At 38.8% G+C, this 8791-nt stretch overlaps 1 long non-coding RNA gene across 1 annotated transcript; it reads left to right on the top strand.

The window, feature by feature from the left end:
- Positions 1-3693: 3693 nt before the first annotated feature.
- On the top strand, positions 3694-7522 carry LOC129116086 (uncharacterized). The gene is made up of 4 exons (XR_008533423.1): positions 3694-3720; positions 4451-4504; positions 4608-4663; positions 7472-7522. It is a non-coding gene; the product is annotated as an uncharacterized LOC129116086 (long non-coding RNA).
- Positions 7523-8791: the final 1269 nt, after the last annotated feature.

Here is an 8791-nt window from a genome sequence, read left to right on the forward strand (position 1 = left end):
TGGGAGGTTTAGAATGATTATCACTGTAGGAGAGGACTCCATCTCTTTGAGCCCACACTTTTCCTGTTTCAATATCTTTCAGTCAGTGTTGGTGAGGAGCTGCAGTTAAACATGGTAAATACATTTAACAAATACATTCTTGACTTAGGTTTAACATTTGTATTTCCCCCTGAGCTTTCTAATGAATCTCACTGGCTTCCTCGGTGGACGGACTTTTAATAGAGATGGTCTATTGGTCGTCACATGACCTACGTATGGAGCGTTTACCACGTGAGAACAGGTGGTTGTGTGTGGGGGAGATGGTGTGTGTTCAAAGACGTTGTTTGGTGTCAGATGTGAAGGTCAAGGTTGAGCTTTCTCTGGCTTAAGTCTGATAACAAAATAAGGCTAACATTACATTACATTACATTACATTATTACATTATTACATTACATTACATTACAGTCATTTAGCAGACGCTTTTATCCAAAGCGACTTACAGGAAGTGTATTCAACATAGGTATTCAAGAGAACTACTAGTCACCAGAAGTCATAAGTGCATCTCCTTTCTTAAACAAGCATCTTAAAGCATAAACCAGAGCAAAAGTATAGTGCAGAGGCAAAATACTACGAATAGGATAAGTGCAACAACTAATACGAATGCAATAAGTGCTACGAGGAAGGCTCCGGGTAGTACTTCTTGAAGAGGTGAGGTTAAAGATGGGCAGTGACTCTGCTGTCCTGAGGTCAGTGGGGAGTTCATTCCTCCACTGAGGGGTCAGGACAGAAAGAAGCTGTGACCGGGTGGATCGGCTGCAGGGACCTCTGAGCGACGGGGCAACCAATCGCCCGAGGCAGCAGAGAGGAGTGGTGGGGGGGGTGTAGGGCTTGACCAAGGCCTGGAGATAGGAAGGAGCTGTTCCTCTCACTGCCCTGTAGGCTAGCACCAGAGTCTGTAACTGGATGCTCCTACAGGGAGCCAGTGTAGAGAACGGAGAAGGGAAGTTGTGTGGGAGAACTTGGGTCATTGAACACCAGACGTGCTGCAGCTTTCTGGACGAGCTCCAGAGGTCTGATGGCCGACGCCGGGGCTCCAGTAGTGAGTTGCAGTAGTCCAGGCGGGAGATGACCAGAGCCTGTAGAGCACCTGCACCGTCTCCTCAGTGAGGAAGGGGCGAATCCTCCTGATGTTGTAGAGGAGGAGTCTGCAGGAGCGTGTGACCGATGCAACTAACAAAATCGTAACTAAAACACTTATTTTCAGTAACTGCTATTACGACCCACAGGGCACAAAGAGGTAAACTCTCAATTTACCATGTGCCTGGACAAACTCAATAAAAGACTTGGGGTCAGTCATGACACTCAAACTGTTATAGCTGAGCCTACGAGGATTTGAGACCCCACCTTTCTTGTGTTATGAGCATCTACCTTCCTGAAGATCAGAAGGAAACAGAGACACATCCAACTGTGCTTCAACGACTTAAAGAAACAGTTTTGATGCAAAATGTACCTTAATTTATATTTTATGCCCAGCGAGCATATGTTTAGTAATATGAAGAAATCCTTGTCATGTGGACCTCCTGTTGACCTCTCTCCATTCTATGACTTTTGGTTCATTTCAATTGATATAACTCATAATATTACTCATATAAACTCATACGAATAAATAGGCATATCCTTAATATTTATCATTTGGTAGGATCCTGCCTCATAGGTATTTCAATATATGCATCTTTAATGTTCGCATGATTAATCCTTGTACTTTGTATAATATATATAATAATAATAATCAATCCTTTATTAGTCCCACAATGGGGAAATTATTTCTCTGCATTTAACCCATCCCGGAGGAGCAGTGGGCTGCAATGAAGCACCCGGGGAGCAACTTGGGGTTAGGTGTCTTGCTCAAGGACACCTCGGCATGTTGCCGGTAGAGGGGTTTGAACCACCAACCTTGTGGTTACGGGACAAGCGCTCTACCTCATGTGCCACAGCCGTTAATATATATATATATATATATATATATATATATATATATATATATATATATATATATATAATATATATATATATATGTGTGTTTATGTATGTATATATGTATATGTGTATATATGTGTATATATGTGTATATATTTATATATGTATGTGTGTTTAATCTAACTCAGTGTAACAAATTTACTTCATTTGTAAACAATTTATAAATTGACTGTTAAATTTCATTTATAAAGAACTTGATCATTTGTTTTTTGTGTATATTAAATATTAAGTCCTTGTACAGCTTGAGAAGAACTTGAGAAGGTGGTGTCATGATTTTGATCTTATGTTAAATTTTGTTAGTTAAACTAATAGTGTCGTCTTGCGTAAGTGTTTATGAATCAAAACTGAGTTTATAACCGTTACATATTTTGATATTAATTCATTGTCAGAGTTCTAACTGAACAACAGACAGCTGATCAGCTGAGACCTTCTTCATATTTAACTGACGTCTCTTTAAAATGACTCTGAGGACGTCTCATTTGATGAATGTCTGTGTCCTCGACTCCTCCACTCCTCTCTCCTTTGTTCTCATCTCCCATCTGGATGGACTAAGAGGTGAGGAAGCGAGGAGGCGAGGAAAGGAAGCGAGGAAATGAGACAGACCTCATCTGGTCTCCTCTGTCATTAAGAGCAGACCAGATGTTACTCTTGTGTTGTTCCTCAACGATGTGACGCCTCACATCTCTCTCTTAACCCTCCTTGAGGATCACCAGGTGTGTACAGGTGTAGAAACGGGTGGAGCTCCCAGTGGCTCTGAAGTGAATTTCTCCACATGTTGTCTTTGTGTGTTTGATCACCTGATTATCTCTCCATGTCCAGCAGGTGGAGCTGAAGCATCAACCACTGATGTCTGGAGCCTCACAGAGCTCTGCTCCACTTTTCTCCTTCATGTTCCTCTTCATGTTTATTTGCTCCACCTCCTCTGTTGATGCTCGTGTCATCTGGATAATTAATATCACAAACTGAAGTCAAACATGGACTCCAGGACTTTTTCTATCAGGAAATATGACAATCCATTTTCACCACTGTGATGGAAAAACTGATTCTGAGTCATAATGAGAAAGTTTCTCATTATTTTCAGTTAATAACTCATTATTTTGAGAATGTTTCTCATTTTGACTTGCAGGATTTGTTTTCCTCCATCACAGTTTCATAAATGGGCTTCTTATGAATGAAATAATGTCTCATATCAAATCATAATAAATATGTGTCACTATTCAACAGACTGGATGAAATAAACAGGCTGACATTTGTAGATACGTCACTGATATTAAGTTAAAGTTTGATGTTTAGTCAAAAGTGAGTCTGTGCCAAAATGAAACTTGTTTTCTGCAGATATCAGAAGAGGTTGTCATGGTGATCGTTTTGGATGATAAGGCAGAACACGTTTGTAATATCATGGAGTAAAATGAATATGTTCTCAGTATGTGACCCCTACATTCACTGATATTACAGATAATGTTAAACATGAGTAAAATATGTCAATTAAGCTGCACATCAGAGGAATGAAAACAAGAAGTTGAGAATGATGTGGAATTATGTCATTTAAAAAATGCTTTAAAACATTAAATACAAAATAATAAATGTGTTTTTAAAAGTCTTTGTTACATCATTTGAAGGAGTCGGGCCCTTTCCTCCCTCTCTCCTTTTTACTTTCGTTTCTCTCCTGTCTTTCACTGGTGGAGCAGCAGAAGTTCCAGCTGGTGAGTAAACGACTAAAAGCAGATGAACAGAAATGATGGAATAATAAATGGAGTAGATGATCGATGACGGTCGGTGAACGCGGATCGATGAAGAGAATCGATGATTTAAGACGCAGATTGACAGACTGTCAAACAGTCTTTCTCTTGAACTGAGGAGTCAGAGGACGTCGTTTCAGTCCGAGTTTAAAGTGAAACATCTCCAGTTGTTTATGTGCAGCTCAACTTTAACATTTCATTCTTTTATTCACGGTGTGTTCACTTTATTATCGGAGGTTATTCCGCCATTCAGGGTTAGGGTTAGTTCCTCAAGAGAAACAGGAAGAAGAGTTCTGACTCATTAAAGTCACATTAACGGACATTTAGGAGATTTTATTTAAAGAAACTTTAGTGTTTCACCTTTAAAACGTGTTCAGATATGTTTAATATGAAGATATATATAGATATATATCTATATATATCTATATATAGATATATATATATATATGAAGATGTAATGGTTTTACAGACAAGTGTGTGTTTGTGTGTGAGAGAGTGTGTGTGTGTGGTTCCTTTTATACTCTCTGTTTTTCCAGTTTTTCCAACATTCAATCTTTAAAATGAAACATGAAACATTATTAATATAAAAGTGTAGTTTTCACTTTGTCTTCACTTTAACTGTGTTGATGTTTTTACTCTCTAAATGTCTATAAATCTGTTCTTGTCTGGTGATTGTCATGTTGTCATGTTACAGGACAGTTGGTGAAACAGAGCTGTTTGACTTCAGCAGACAGAAACACAGACACAAGTAAGTTTTCACTGTCTGTCCAAACGTATTCATGATTTAACTCTGGCTGTCTGAGTGAATGAGAGCAGAAGAGATCCTGAGTTCTTTTGGTTCGTCCCTCCAGGTGAATTTGTCTCTGATGTTTCCAGCAGAGTGACATCATGGCGACAGCAGCACCAGGTGAGTCCAGCCAGACTTTATGAGTCTGGATCAAAGACTGTCCTCTCTCACTGTCCACATTTTACACATTATGAAAAAGGAGAAAAAAAGGAGAAACTTTGTCTTCAGACCTTAAATCCGGTCTGTGCGTCCTGAATGAAGCTCATCTGATTGGACAGACTTATTTTAAAACACTAAATATGAGAACCAATAAAAAGGACAGACAGCAGAGACTTTTCATAGACTCAACTTAACAAAGAGAGAAACTAAGTTGAAATCATGTTTTGATCAATGATTCATGTTTATGGTGAGTAATGCATGTAGGTATAACTAACAGAAAAAAAAAAGTGCTGATCAAATATGAACTCTTATTCACTGGTGTGACCTTTGTGCTTTGTAGAAAAACTGCATCAGTGCAGCTGCGTAGTTAATCTTTAATCAGTCCCATACTGTTTTTAAGTGATGTGGATTGACAGCATAGTTTGGTGTATTGCACCATCAATTTACTGTCAGCATGTAACGTTTCTCTGTTACTATAAAATTGTCACTCTACTCTGAAGCATCATATTTTATTCCGTGATTGCAGTTTGATTAAACATGATTTTGTCATTATTGTAAACCAAGTCTTTGATGTTCAACTTGTAAACAAAGTCTTGCATTAACACCCCAGTTTGACTAATCATATTTCAGTCTGTGACTGTGTATGCATCTACAGTTTACTTAGCTTTTTGAGATCTCATAGCTATCCGACCTGCCCAAGACTCATGAAGTGACTACATGTGAATATGTTCTTAAGATCCAAACTGGGTTATTCCAAATCTAAGACCCACGTCGACTTAGTACCCCAAGACATATCTTTGCTTTGATCTATTTAATATAATGTAACGCATAACTACAAATTGCAGCACATTCATTTCTGTAGTTATACAGTGGATATAAAAAGTCTACACATCCCTGTTAAAATGCCAGGTTTTTTGTGATGTAAAAAAACGAGACAAAGATAAATCATGTCCGAACTTTTTCCACCTTTAATGTGACCTATAACGTGAACAATTCAATTGAAAAACAAACTGAAATCTTTTAGGGGGAAAAATAAAAAAATAAAAAAACTTACAATAACCTGGTTGCATAAATATGAACACCCTTCAACTAATACTTTGTTGAAGCACCTTTTGATTTTATTGCAGCACTCAGTCTTTTTGGGTAGGAGTCTATTAGCATGGCACATCTTGACTTGGCAATATTTGCCCACTCTTCTTTGCAAAAGAGCTCCAAATCTGTCAGATTGCGAGGGCATCTCCTGTTCACAGCCCTCTGCAGACCCCCACAGAGGTTCAGTTGGGTTCAGGTCTGGCTCTGGCTGGGCCATTCCACAACTGTAACCTTCTTCTGGTGAAGCCATGCTTTTGTTGATTTGGATGTATGCTTTGGGTCGTTGTCGTGCTGAAAGGTGAAATTCCTCTTCATCTTCAGCTTTCTAACGGAAGCCTGAAGGTTTTGTGCCAAAATTGCCTGGTATTTGGAACTGTTCATATTCCTCCACCCTGACTAAGGCCCCGGTTCCAGCTGAAGAAAAGCACCTGAAGCAGCTGCTGCCCCACCATGCTTCACTGTGGGTGTGGTGTTCTTTGGGTGATGTGCAGTGTTGTTTTTGCGCCAAACATACCTTTTGGAATTATGGCCAAAAAGTTCAACCTTGGTTTCATCAGACCATAGCACATTTCCCACATGCTTTTGGGAGACTTCATGTAAGTTTTGGCAAAATTTAGCCGGGCTTGGATGTTTTTCTTGGTAAGAAAAGGCTTCCGTCTTGCCCCCCCCCCAACCATATGAAGAATACATTATAGTACACAGCCAGTACTTGCCAGAAATTCCTGCAGCTCCTTTAATGTTGCTGTAGCCTCTTGGAAGCCTCCCTGACCAGTTTTCTTCTCGTCTTTTCATCAATGTTGGAGGGACGTCCAGTTCTTGGTAATGTCACTGTTGTGCCATATCTTCTCCACTTGATGATGACTGTCTTCACTGTGTTCCATGGTGTATCTAATGCCTTCTCCTGACTGATACCTTTCAACAATGAGGTACCTCTGATGCTACCATGGCTTTTGCTGTAAGATGCAACGAAGAAAATGTCAGGAAAATCCTACGAGAACAGCTGAACTTTATTTGGGATTAATCAGAGTCACTTTAAATGGCAGGTGTGTACTGACTACTATTTAAGATGAGTTTGAATGTGATTGGTTAATTCTGAACACATCCACATCCCCAGTTATAAGAGGGTGTGCACACTTATGCAACCACATTATTTTTGTTTTTCAATTGAATTGTTCACGTTATAGGTCACATTAATGGTGGAAAAAGTTCTGACATGATTTAACTTGGTCTCATTTATTTACATCACAAAAACATGGCATTTTAACAGGAGTGTGTAGACCTTTTATATCCACTGTAGCTCTGAACGCGGGATGAGAACAGCCTGACTACAGCCTCATCTTTCTCCTTCTTCCCATTGGGCTTTGTGTATCTACTTTAACAAACACACACTTGACCTGAAAGGAATGGCAGAGTTAGGGACACAAAGAGGGAATACTTCTTAATTGATAATAATTTATAATTCAGAATAACCAAACCAAGGTTGAAACTTTTGGCAACAACACAGCCCAAACCTGAACTTGATATTTTCTCCAGACCTGTCAGGTTTAGCTTGGGAGGCAGATCTCAAGTAAAGACCACGACTGTGGTCATGCACGTGAAAAGGATATTACTATAAATCCAAAGGGATCTCAAATATACATGTGAAGTTGATCTGGGGTTTTTTCTGTATTTTCATAGGTGATGATGAGTTGAAGGACAGAAGCAGTCCAGACCTTGGTCGACCTAACTGTGAGTCAAACTGAATGGTATATAATAAGAAAAGAAAAGTATATAATATTAAAGGTATAAAAGACTAATAAAGTAAGAAATATTCATGTAGTTTAACCAAATGCTTGCCAGGAAATTGTAACTTCTGCCTCTTAATCTCAGACAAATAATATAGCCTAATATCAGTATGATCAAGGTGGAAATAAAGAAGATATGGAAATGTGTTAAATCACTGATCATAATGCAAAACCCAACAATAATTGAATGGTGCCACTGTTAGTGTGCTGATCAACAAAGTGAATCTGTTGAAATCGGTCTCACTTAATGAAGTCTATATGGTGGACTGTGTCATTTTGCTGTCATCCTGTAACTTTCTCTGCTACCTCTTAAAGTGTAATTTATTCTGCAGCATCATATTTTATTCCTCACTTGCAGTTTGATTTATTTTCAATGCTGTAATGACGGTATAATCTGACTGAAACGTTGCCTCTGAGTTGCCAGTGGTAACCAAGTCTTTGATGTTCTACTTGTAGACCAAGTCAAACATCAACAACCTGAGGAAACTATAAAAACTAAAGTTCTGCCAGGCCTAACACTGAGGCTCGAACCAGTCTCTGACCTGAGTCCTTGGCTCAGGTATCTTTATCAGTTTGTCTACGTGTTAAAATCTGAACCATCAAATTAAACTTAGTAAATGTCCCCCGGTTTAATCAGGTGTTTTTTGTGGTTCGCCCGGCCTAGGGAAACAGAGCATAGCATTAACATAGTGACTCCCTCTGACCCACTCCTAAGAATGACCAGTGCCACCACCTTACAGTCCAAACAGTATTGATTAATTCACAGACTACGGTAGAACTACGGCTGAGCATGGCCCAAAACAAAAGAGTTAACAACCTTTAGTAATAAAGCTAACTTACAAACACAGGCACCATTAATCTCCAGTCCAATCACCTGCAACACATCCTCTAAAACACAGAAACAGAGTCATCAGCACCACCCTCAGGCAGGAAGGTTAAACAGCTGTAGTGTATGTTAAACTACTTTAAAAATAAAATATTGCACTCGTAAAAACTTTAACAAAAATAAATTCAATAATTTGGCAACAAGTTATTCAGTCTCAATGTCTCAGGTGTAAGTAGCGAGTTCATTGATCTTTAGTTCCCACTTTGAAATATGGCGATGAATGGGTCATTTATTTCTAATACGATTAACAAATTAATTGATAACAAGATTAATTAAAGAAGAATACAAATGATGGATGAATTAGTTTCCAATAACACAGGCAAATGA

Source organism: Anoplopoma fimbria, unplaced genomic scaffold (assembly GCF_027596085.1).
Source record: "Anoplopoma fimbria isolate UVic2021 breed Golden Eagle Sablefish unplaced genomic scaffold, Afim_UVic_2022 Un_contig_12637_pilon_pilon, whole genome shotgun sequence".
NCBI classification, from domain to species: Eukaryota; Metazoa; Chordata; class Actinopteri; order Perciformes; family Anoplopomatidae; genus Anoplopoma; species Anoplopoma fimbria.